General features: G+C 42.3%; 1 protein-coding gene across 1 annotated transcript in view; it reads left to right on the forward strand.

Annotated features, from left to right (window-relative positions):
• snx16 (sorting nexin 16) overlaps positions 1–12867 on the forward strand; it is a 386689-nt gene that overhangs the window by 116985 nt on the left and 256837 nt on the right. The window lies entirely within an intron of this gene.

Consider the following 12867-nt stretch of genomic DNA (forward strand, 5'->3'; position numbering starts at 1 on the left):
TAAGACTCTGGTGCGGCCGCATCTGGAATATTGTGTGCAGTTTTGGTCGCCATACTGTAGGAAGGATGTGGAGGCACTGGAACGGGTGCAGAGGAAGTTTACCAGGATGTTGCCTGGTATGGTAGGAAGATCCTATGAGGAAAGGCTGAGGCACTTGGGGTTGTTTTCATTGGAGAAAAGAAGGTTTAGGGGTGACTTGATAGAGGTGTACAAGATGATTAGGGGGTTAGATAGGGTTGACAGTGAGAACCTTTTTCCACGTATGGAGTCAGCTATTACGAGGGGGCATAGCTTTAAATTAAGGGGGGGTAGATATAGGACTGATGTTAGGGGTAGGTTCTTCACTCAGCGAGTCGTAAGTTCATGGAATGCTCTGCCAGTAGCAGTGGTGGACTCTCCCTCTTTATGGGTATTTAAGCGGGCATTGGATAGGTATATAGAGGATAGTGGGTTAGTGTAGGTTAGGTGGGCTTTGATCGGCGCAACATCGAGGGCCGAAGGGCCTGTACTGCGCTGTATTGTGCTATGTTCTATGTTCTAAGTCATGTAAACACGGCACAATATTAAAATTCTGGAATTCGATTAAAAATTTTACGGGCCAATGCAGTAATTACTTATCATTGACCACAATTTCAATGCTATCTCTCCACTGACTTTCTTGTCTCGTTGAAGTTATTAAAATAGTCATTAGAAAAAGTTCAGTGGATTCAAGACACTAAGAAAATATGAGCAACACTAAAATTTGAGTGAGAAGTTTTTATATGTAGACTAACTAATGATAGTTGGGCAAAAAAGCTATAGAAACATTCCACTCTGCCTCCATCTGAACAGAGTTTACTCCACCTATGATTTTCTTGTTCACCTTATATAGAAGCTAACCAAAAAACATGACAACCAGAAATTGGACAAAATGCAAACAACATACAAAGTTAAAAAAAAGTTGATTTTCTGTGGCATTGCTTATTGGAGCAGATTTATCTGTAATGGAGTGTTACTGGATCAAGGTATGCTGTTTTAATTAAGCCTCAATTTGTATGCAATGTATACAGTTATACAGAACACTCGGTGGTTAGTTGACTTGAAAACAACAAATACTGGAGATTACAGCGGGTCAGTCAGAACAGGAGAATTGGTGGGAAGGAAGATGGACAGAGAGGATAGTTGAAGAGGACACTGCTGAGACGGAGGGTTGGATCTGGGATAAAGTGGGGGCAGGGAAAATGAGGAAACTAGTGAAATCCATATTGATCCCGTGTGGTTGGAGGGTCCCAAGGCGATCAATGTGGATTTCACCAGTTTCCTCATTTCCCCTCCTCCCCCCACTCCTTATCCCAGATCCAACCTTCCAGTTTGTCACTGCCCTTTTGAACTGTCTATCTTCCTGTCCACTCCACCCTCCTCTCCAACCTATCACCTTCACCTCTACCTTCATCTACTTATCACATTCCTAGGCACCTTCCCCTAGCCCAAACCCCCTCCCCCATTTATCTCTTAGCCCCCTTGGACCATAAATCTCATTCTTGATGAAGGCCTTATGCTTGAAATGCCAATTCTCCTGCTCCTTGGACACTGCTTCACTGGCTGTGCTTTTCCAGCATCACAGTCTTCGACTCTGATCTCCAGCATCTGCACTCCTCACTTCCTCCTTAAATTATCCTTGAGACAAGATTGTGGGATCTAGCAACAATTCAGGTTTATTTAAATTCATTTATGGGATCTGGGTGTAGTTGACTATACAAGTATTTATTTCCCAGAGGCTGATACAGTCAGCCACATTGCTGTGGGTATGGAGTCATATGGAGGCTCAACCAGGTAAGGATGGTAGTTACTTTCCTTGAAGTGACATTAGTGAACAAGTTATAAGGAGGGGTGACTCAATCAGAAACATTAACTCTGGTTTCTCTCCACAGGTGCTCCCAGACCTGCTGAGCTTTTCCAGCAATTTCTATTTTTGCATCCGCAGTTCTTTCAGTTTTTAGTAAGTATTTAACTCACTGTCACTCCTCTTCTAGGCATGCCCACCTTGAAGAAGTTCTATTCCTCTCTCTGACAGAATTTCCATTCTAATCTATTTTCTTGTCCACTAACATTAATGTCCCTGTTGCTCCTGGTGTTTGACCAGGTATTTGCTAAAACTTGTTTCCACCCATATTACATTCCTCAGTGAGTGCCTCCGGCCCACACTGACCCCATGTGGTTTCCAATTCAAGTTTCATCCTTCATCCTTTGAATCCACCCAGGACCAAGTGTATCTTCATGATGTTTAACATTATACAGACATCTGCTCTCGCTGCGTCCTGAGATCCACCCTCAGTACTAAGCGTTGTCATATGCACATTCTTGACCTCCCTCTTCAAAGCACTATATCATGCTAGCTCAGGGTTGCACCATTCCCCACTTCCACTTTATCCTCCAGCTCACTCAATGCACTAACAGAAAACTTTTCCTTTTGGCATTGAAGCACACAAGATGCAACAACTTAGGGATACACATAGTTCCCTGGAATCCCTATCTCCTCTGACTCCAACACTCTTTCTCTCTCTTTCTCTCTGTATCCCCACCTTAATGAATTTTGGGCACGACATTGGGAACTTTCTTCCATTGCCTTCAGTCCATGCCCACTTCTTTGGACAAGAGTCCTCTCCCCATCGCACAGACCCTTTCACCCAGCTCCAACACTCTCCCTCCACCTGGACCCGCCCTGCACCCCCTTTTACTTACACTGGATCTGTTCATTCAGACCGGTCAATGTGACATTGGTCGCCTCCATTTCTCTGCCCTTCTTACCCAATCCAACCTATCCTCCTGGGAACTGACTGCATTCCATGCTCGCAGATCCAACCATGACTTGGTAATTAAGTGAGATCTGAGGAAGGGTCACTCAACCTAAAATGTTAACTCTGTTTTCTCTCCAGAGATAGTGCCAGACCTGCTGAGCTTTTCCAGCAGTTTCTATTTTTGTTAGTGAACAAGATGAGTTACTCTGACGATCATTCCATGGTTGTCATTTAATTCCAGATTTTTATTGAATTCAAATCTACCAGCTACTATGGCAGGATTTGAACCCAGGTCCCCAGAACATTAGCTGGGGCTCTAATCCCACTGAGCCATTGGGAACATAATGTAGGATGAGACTTCAGTGCAGTACTAAGGGAGCAGTGCTTCACTGTCAGGTCAGATGTGCCATCTTCTTGATATTCAACTGAGGTAGTATCTGCTTGTTTAAGGGTACCAGAAGATTTCACTGATTACATTTAAAACAAAGATTTGTTATGGCCAATATTGATCTTTTAACAAAAGTATGACATCTGATCATTTATGCAGTGAATTAAAATTAGTTTATATCCAATAAAATCAAAATTGTGATAAATCAAAACTTGACTTGTTCATTATGTCATAATTATCTGATCTGGACTTCATTATTCTAGATAGCAATATGGACATATTTGCTGTTGATCCTTAACCATCCTCTGAAATAGCCTAGTTATACAGACATAGATTTGTACAAACTGGAAAAAAACCTTTCAGTCCAATTTGTCCATGCCAACCAGATATCCTAAATTAATCTAGTCCCATTTGCCAGCATTTGGCCCATATCTTCTTATTCATATGGCATGCCTTCCTATTCATACACCCATCCAGATGCCTTTTAAATGTTGTTATTGTACCAACCCTCCTCCACTTTCTCTGGCAGTTTGTTTCATATATGCACCACCCTCTGCATGAAAAAGTTGCCCCTTAGGTTGTCTTTAAATCTTTCTCCTCTCACATTAAACCCTCTAGCTCTGCACTACCCCATCCCAGGGAAAAGACCTTGGCAATTCACCCTCTCCAGGCCGCTCATGATTTTATAAACCTCGAAAAGGTCACCCCTCAGCTTCCGATGCCCCAAGGAAAATAACCCCAGCCAATTCAGCCTCTCCCTATAGGTAAAACCCTCCAACCCTGGCAACATGTTTGTAAATCCCTTTCAAATAGTTTTTCTCCATTCGTGGGACATAGTTGTCACTGACTACACCAGTATTTATTGCCCATTCCTAGTTGCCTTTGGGAAGATGATTTAAATGAGTACTTAAAGCATAATAAAAATAAAAGCAGTTAGACCACCTGGCATGACTTGGGGATTTTGACATGATAAAGATACACCTGGACCTTTCTGTCAACTTAATGTAATCATAACCATATGTATCTGCCAATATGCCATACTCCATCACTTTCCCTGTATATGTCCTCTCCTACCAGCAATCAGATATAGCAGAGGTCACAACACAGTGCTTCACTAACATGGAGTAGCCCTGAAGGTTCTTAACATTGATCCCATGCTGATGAAGTCTCAACATAGACAAGAAAAGTCACACCTGATTATGACTGACAGCTTTCCCTCATATTTATGTTGTAAAAAGGATGGAGGCTAGTAACAGTACGAATTCACTCTAGGTTGGGGACTACATTACACAATGGTTTTTCAATGAGAGGCATCTAAGTCCCTGTTTAGTTGAATTGTGCTATCTAATAATCCTGTGACATGACTGAATCTTCCATTTAAAAAAAAATTGTTTTAATTATACAGCTGTGAGCTCTTACCTCAGATGACGTGACTACTCCAAAAGTCAAAATGGTCCTGGTGCATGTACAACTGGGGCTGATGACTGAAGCCAGCCACAATAGACCTCAGGATCAGCTGCACTTATGCGGCTGAGTCATCTCCTCACGACTATGCATTTTGAAAGTATAAAGTTAAAAATCACACAACACCAGGTTATAGTCCAACAGGTTTAATTGGAAGCACACTAGCTTTCAGAGCGATGCTCCTTCATCAGGTCACAATCACCTGGACTATAACCTGGTGTTGTGTGATTTGTAACTTTGTTCACCCCAGTCCAACACCGGCATCTCCAAATTTTGAAATTATGGCTGACATATTCAATGTGCTGCTGCAGTTCTAAAGAAGCAGCCATTAACTCAGCTAACTATAGAAATGCAGTAGAGGCAGTGATGTGAATAAGGAGGCTTCATAAACATGTCGTAGTGGCCTCAGGCCCCAAATTAGAAATCTGGTGCCAAGTTAAACTGAATAGGGCAGTTGCTACTATCACTTACAAATGGCATCAGCTTTTTATTTGTGTATTGCACATTCCTTGCACCACCTACAGGTTTTTATACAATTTGCAGACTGTCTTTTAGTGCTGGAACAGGAGACAAACAACTCCAGACTCAACTAAAACCAGTCTCCAATCTTGACCTCTCTCAAAACCTTATTTCTAAAAAGAATCCTGCATTTCAGCTGCAAAGTAAAGTAACCACCAGTGCATAAGAACCATTCAATTGTGTCTGTGTTCCCACAAAAACAGATTCTGTCAGGCCAGCTAACTGCAAGAATTTTCACTGGACTCAGATTCACATGCCTATTAATGAATGAATGTCTTTGTCTGAAGTTATTCATAGCTGTAACATCCGTTCTTTGATCCTTGTACACTTGTGTTGGCAAAACGAATCACCCCTGGTTTTGAATGTTTGAATAAATCATCCCTTGTGAGTTGAAAACACATCCAGATATAAATTTAGAAGATAAAGTACATAAAATAAGAGAAGTCTCCTCCACACTGGTGAGACAAAACACAGGTTGGGTGACCATTTTGCAGAACATTTACGTCTGTCTGCAAAAATGACCCCCAGCTTCCAGTTACACACGATCCCACACTGCACTAACAGATACCATGTTCCCATGCCAACATTTCTGTCACAGGCCTGCAGCAGTTTTCAAGTTCTGCTCAGAGAACCAAATCTCATTTTCCACTTGGGGGCCCTGTAACATGAACCCCACACTGAGACCTGGTATGACAGATTGCTTTCAGCAGTCACCCATTCTCAAGTACCGTGAGGCCCACTGTCATATGTGTTACATTCAGCCCAGCTCACCCAACTGCTCCCTCTGAGCTCTTATTATCACTTATTCAGAATTTCTTCTGCCCTGGCCTGCTATCCTTAATCTCTTACCTCTTCCATATCTCTCTGGACTCCATCTCCACCTATCCATTCATACCTTCGTTTCCCTCATACTTCAGCTTCAGCATAAACACCAGTTTTTCCAAGTCTACACCAGACTCGAAATGTTAACTCTGCTTTTTTCCCACAGATGCTGTCAGATGTGTTAAGTTTCTCCAGCAATTTTTTTATGTAAAGAAAAATCATTTCTGTATGCTCAGAAGAGACCCATAAAATAACTCGATTCAGTTCTCCCTCTTGCTCATGACAGGATCCATCTACGCTCCTGCAGAGTGCTGACCCCAAATAGTTTCTCAACGGATTGCTATGTCGTCTCTTTACTGAGGACTCAGTATTTGCATATTAAAAACTTGCTTTGCTGGTTTGTAAGGCTATGGCAATAGGAGGCGGAGTACAGAATAAAACTGGAAGCTGAATTAAGCTCTGCTGCTCCTATCAGGGTAGTTCTAGGTGCAGCCTATGAGTTGACATTACCTGTTAAGATATTACAGCTGCAGAAAAATGATGTAAAACAAATAAAACACTGTAAATAGATGTTTCCACTAGATTTCAGTGCAATTCCTCACACAAATTAATCAATCCAACAAATTGGATCAAAGAATACCAAGCACAAATTTTATTCTGTATCAATTGATTTTCCACGAACATTCATGCTCATTTAAAAAGAAAATTGCCCTCGAAGTTAGACCCACATGTAAACTGAGTATGCAATAACCTCATATTTATTCACATTATTCTTTATTTGCCATGCATTTGCCCATTCACTCAGCTTGTCCAAATCACACTGAAGCATCCCTGCATCCACATCACAGTTTATCCAGCTACTTAGCTTTTGTCATCTACATAATCTGAAGATATTACATTTAGCTCACTCAACTAAATCACTCATATATATTGTAAAGACCCAGGGTTCAATCACTAAAACTTGGGATACTCCTCTAGTCACTGGCTGCCATTGTAAAAATACCTAGGCAAAAGTGAGGACTGCAGATGCTGGAAACCAGAGTTTAGATTAGAGTGGTGCTGGAAAAGCACAGCAGGTCAGGCAGCATCCGAGGAGCAGGAAAATTGATGTTTCAGGCAAAAGCCCTTCATCAGGAATAAAGGCAGGGAGCCTCCAGGGTGGAGAGATAAATGGAGGGGGGGGGGGGAGGGGGGAAGGTAGGAAAGGGTACAATAGGTGAATGGGGGTGAGGATGGAGGTGATAGGTCAGAGGTGAGGGTGGAGCGGATAGATGGGAAGGGAGATTGGCAGGTAGGACAGGTCATGAGGACAGTGCTGACCTGGAAGGTTGGAACTGGGGGGAGGGGAAATGAGGAAACTGTTGAAGTCCACATTGATGCCCTGGGGTTGAATTGTTCTGAGGCGGAAGATGAGGCGTTCTTCCTCCAGGCGTCGGGTGGTGAGGGAGCGGCAATGGAGGAGACCCAAGACCTGCATGTCCTCAGCAGAGTGGGAGGGGGAGTTGAAACTTTGGGCCACGGGGCAGTGGAGTTGATTGGTGAGGGTGTCCCAGAGATCTTCCCTAAAGCGCTCTGCAAGGAGGCATCCAGTCTCCCCAATGTAGAGGAGACTGCATTGGGAGCAGCAGATACAATAAATGATATTGGTGGAAGTGCAGGTGAAACTTTGATGGATGTGGAAGACTCCTTTGGGGCCTTGGATGGTGGTGAGAGAGGAGGTGTGGACGCAGGTTTTGCAATTCCTGCAGTGGCAGGGGAGGGTGACAGGAGGGGAGGGTGGGTTGTTGGGGGGGTGGCGTGGACCTGACCAGGTAGTCACAGAGGGAACGGTCTTTGCGGATAGCGGAAATTGGTGGGGAGGGAAATATATCTCTGGTGGTGGGGTCCTTTTGGAGGTGGCGGAAATGTCGGCGGATGATGCGGTTAATGCAAAGGCTAGTAGGGTGGAGAGTGAGGACTAGGGGGGTTCTGTCCTTGTTACGGTTGGAGGTGGGGTTTGAGGGTAGTGGTGCGGGATGTGGATGAGATGCGCTTGAGGGCATCTTCAACCACATGAGAAGGGAAATTGCAATCTCTAAAGAAGGAGGCCATCTGGTGTGTTCAGTGGTGGAACTGGTCCTCCTGGGAGCAGATATGGTGGAGGTGGAGGAATTAGGAATACCTGTTCATTCCTACTGTTTATTTCCTGTCTGCCAAGCAGTTCCCTATCCATATCAGTACACTAACCCTCCATTCCCATATGCTAAACTCTAATGTGGGACCTTTTAGAAACCCTTCTGGAAGTCCAAGCAAATCACAGCCGATGGCTCCCCTCATCACATCCTTGAAAAATTCAAGTAGACTTATCAATTATGATTTTCCTTTTGTAAATTTATTCTGACTCTATCCAATGTTGTCATTGTTTTGCAAGCGCTTTGCTGTTTAATTTTAAATAATGGATCCTATTCAACTGTCTGTGATGATAAGATAATGTCAGCCAAAGAATTGAGCTCCAAGATATAATTGCTGGCATCAAAATACTGGAATTCCCTTCCTAACAACCAGATGGGTGTACCTCCCAACTATGGATTGCAGCAGTCAAGAAGTATACTCAGCAACACCTTCTCAAGGAAAATGAAGGACAGACAATAAATACTGGCCAAGCTGTTGATACCCCTGTGAAAAAATACAATAATAAACAGACATCACAATCTCCCTGGTCTGCATACTTATGGCACTGCCAACTGTGTGCTCCCACTTACACCCTCACCAATAACCCATTCTGTATGACTTGCATTAGAAATATATGTACACACTGTTAGTATCTTGAGGGAGTTTATTCCTAGTCAAGCAAACACTTGATTTTAGAATGATCAACATTGTTTTGAAATCCCTTCATCGTCTTGTGCTCTCCTCTCCCCATCTTCTCTAGCTCTATAATCCAGTCCCATAACTCTTTGAGACATGTATGCTCCTTTAATTCTTACCTTTTAATCCCAATTTTACTTGATCCAAAACTAGTGGCTGTGTCGTAGGTTCTGGATTTGCCTCCCTGCAGTGTTGTGATTTTGCCTCGGGCAGGTTATGTCAATGTTTATGTGATCATTCATAATTTAAGAAACAAGGCACGCATAATATGGTACTGAAAAATCCAACAGACATTTAGTATAGCTAACTATTACACACAGACATTACATTTCTCAGACCCTCAAATAGCTGGGCTACATTATATAAGATGACAACAGAACAATGTTGAGCAATATGCTTCCAGTAGTTTGTCATGCATCAAGTGATCCTAGGGTAAGAAGAAGCATGAAGCCTTTATACCTCAGGTCACAACTACCCTGAGTTATATCATGAGCATATCTCTTAAAGATATAGAGACATACTGACCATGGAATATAACAATATACACCTTTCCACCAGTCTAGCTTGTTTCTTCTTAAAGGCTCAAAGTCTTCTTTGACTGAGACTTTTGCAATCTGAACTTAATACCTCCTTCTGTGGTTTTGTTTTTTTTCCCTTCTCCCTTGGAGCATCTTGTTATATTTCATTGTGTTAAAGTTACAACACAAATTGTCTTCATTTTTCTCAGGCCACTCATAGTGCTCAAAAATAGTCTGTATGTATCTGACCTTTATGCCCTAAATGTATTTATCCTATAGTGGTTTGGATTTAATTCGAATTTTCATTAAATTTTCCATAGTAAGATATGTTTAAAATTGTCTACTTAGTGCCAGTATAGGCTAGCTTGTGTCAGTTTTTTAAAAAACTTAATGAGTGCTGTGTTTATGTATTTACTCATCGGCTGTTTAAGACAGGGTACATTTCATTTGAGTAAAAAATGATCATTCTTAAGATGTTAAAGGTTAACTGTATTTGAAAAGTCAGCTGAGTACAATGATTAATTTTAGTGAGAATAACCAGGACAAGAGTACTTAAAAGTTTTATTTATTTTACTGTATTCTGTGTTTAAATACAGTAAGGTACAGAACATAGGCAGAAGATAGTCATGTGATTCATTAAGCTTTCATTCAACATGATCCTCTATTTCAGCACAATACACTCGCTCCCTTCTCCATACCCCTTGAGCTCTTTAGCCTCTAGAAATAGAGTCATACAGCAGATAGGAGGCTCTTCAGCCCATTGAGATGTATTGACAATTTACACTAATCCTACTTTTCAGCCCTTGGCACATAGCTTTGAATGCATAATGAGGGCTTATGGGAAGAGGGAATAGATATATAAGGATTCCTTAGTTCAATGTAACCTACAAGCTTTATTCCCTGTACATACTGTAAATAATTCCTTGTTTATTTTTAATCCCCTTTTCTGTATGTAATGGCCTGATGCCAGTGGAATAAAGAATGCCTGCTTCATGGTCTCCGGGCTGTCCATATGTTCAAACCTCATGTTATATTTCTGGTGTACATGGCAGGATTCCACTGCAAGGACATCAAGTTACAGCGGGTGAGGTAGAAAGGCATTTGGTCAAGATGGAGTGAATGGTGCAGGAGTATAAACTGGCAATGTCGATGATGGAGGGCAAAGCCACTGCAAGATCATTGAAGGCTCAGGTTTGGATGCAGAGAATTGGATCTTTTAGCCAAACCCAAGTAAATACTGCCTGTGTGAGTTCCCTTGACAATATGCAGAAAGGAAGCAGTAGTCCAGGATAATATTCTACTTGTTAATGAGTAGGAAGCTGTACAGATTTAGGGGAAGACTAGAAACACCCAATGATTCCACAGTTGAAAACTGGATTGAGGACACACAGCTGGTTATACTGTTCAAGCGTCTCAAATTGAGACTGCAGGCACCATTTGTGGCCAGAAAGCCTGTTGGAAAATAATGGGAAGAGGTGTTAATGTCCAGAGATGTCTACAGCAGATTTTTGGAGTTCTAACAAATGTTTCTGGGGACAGCAGAGTCCTTAAAAGACCCTTCACTGTTCATTTCTGATGCGAATAAGGTTCACTGGATGCAAAATGTTGACTCCACTTGCTCTCCACAAATGCTGCCAGACCTGTTGTGTTTCTCCAACAACTTCTGTTTAAGTTTCAGATTTCCAGCAAGCATATTTCTTGTTTTAATTTTACAGGGCATTGAAGATCTACCCAGCAGAAACAGTGAAAGAGGGATAGAATTGAGGAGGCTTAACAATGACAAATCATAGTGATCTTTCTTTCAAGCATGGGATCACATCATCCAGGGCATAGGGCAAGATTGGACTGCTATAACCAGGAAAGAGGCTACCATCAGGGAGGTGCCTTTCGTAGAGATATTTATGTGATGCTGGTGACCTGGAGTGGAGTGGCTGAGGCCTGGAGCAGAGGGGATTGGAGGCATGGAGGCACTGGGTGGAGCAGAGTGGGCTGGAAACTCAGAGGGAAGTGGACTTGGAGCATGGAGTGGAGCAGGGACAATTGTTGGGTGATTTGGTGGTAGGAGAGAAAGTTCTCTGGATAGGGAAAAAAACACAGTAACTTCAAATAAAATGCTAAATTGCAGGCAGTCTTAGATTTCACATAGGATTAACTCTTAACATTTCAAACTTTTGTTCCCCCATTTAACCAATTCAAAGACCACAACTGTCCCTACTTTAAGTTGCACTGCAAAAGTTGTCCCATCCTAAAATTGTTTATGCTTCTGGACAGTTTTTGTTTTCACACTATTTCACACCTGTGAATAGTTGGCATGGAGTTACGTGTCCACAGTGTCGGATTTGTGCATCTCCTCATCACCATTGGCAGAGCAAAAAAAGCAATGCTGCTATTGGATGGTTCGTCAACATTCAGTCTTTCAGGCTGGCTTCAGTCCTGAATGTTGCCTTACTCCCTACCTCTTCAAAGGTGCTCTTGATTTGTTGTTTCCACTTCCTGGTAAAACAGACTCACTGAGGAACTGAAGTGATACTCTTAGAGATCGGAGAAGAAATGTCTGAAGATTTGAGACTAAGGAATCAAGACAGACTCACAGAGAATCATGGGGCAAAATTTGATATGGAATGTAATTCCAGTTTACACATTTATTAATAGAAACATAGAAAATAGGTGCAGGAGTAGGCCATTTGGCCCTGCAGGCCTGCACCATCATTCAAAACAATCATGACTGATCATGCAATTCCAGAATCCCACTCCTGCATTCGCTCCATACCCCTTGATCTCTTTAGCCACAAGGGCCACATCCAGCTCCCTCTTGAATACATCAAATGAATTGGACACAAAAGTGTTCTGTGGGAGAGAATTCCACAGATTCACAACTCTCCAAGTGAAGAAATTCTTCCTCATCTCAATCCTAAATGAATTACTCCTTATTCTTAGACTGTGACCCCCAGTTCTGGGTTTCCCCAAAATCAGTAATATTCTTTCCACATCCAGCCTGTCTAGTCCCATCAGGATTTTACATGTTTCTGTGAGATTATCACCACCCCTCCATACTTTTAAATTTCAGTGAGTACAAGTCCAGTTGACCAAATCTTTCATCATATTTCAATCCTGCCATCCTAGGAATCAGCCTGGTAAACCTTCGCTGGACTCCCTCAATAGCAAGAATGTCCTTCCTCAGACATGGAAACCAAAACTGCACACCATACTCAAGGTTTGGCCTCACCAATGCCCTGTATGACTGCAGCAAGACATCGTTACTTTGATACTCAAATCCTTTTGCTATGAACGCCAGCATGCCATTAGCTTTCCTCACCACCTGCTGCATCTACATGCCAACCTTCAGAAACTGTTCCACCATGACACCCAGGTCTCATTGCACCTCACCATTTCTTAAAGTGCTACCATTTAGATAATAATCTGCCTTCCTGTTTTTGTGACTGAAGTGGATAACCTCACATTTATCCACATTATATTGCATATGCCAAGTGTTTGCCCACTTAGCAAGTCTGTCCAAGTAACTCTGCAGTCT

This window comes from Chiloscyllium punctatum, chromosome 5, assembly GCF_047496795.1.
Source record: "Chiloscyllium punctatum isolate Juve2018m chromosome 5, sChiPun1.3, whole genome shotgun sequence".
Taxonomy (NCBI): Eukaryota; Metazoa; Chordata; class Chondrichthyes; order Orectolobiformes; family Hemiscylliidae; genus Chiloscyllium; species Chiloscyllium punctatum.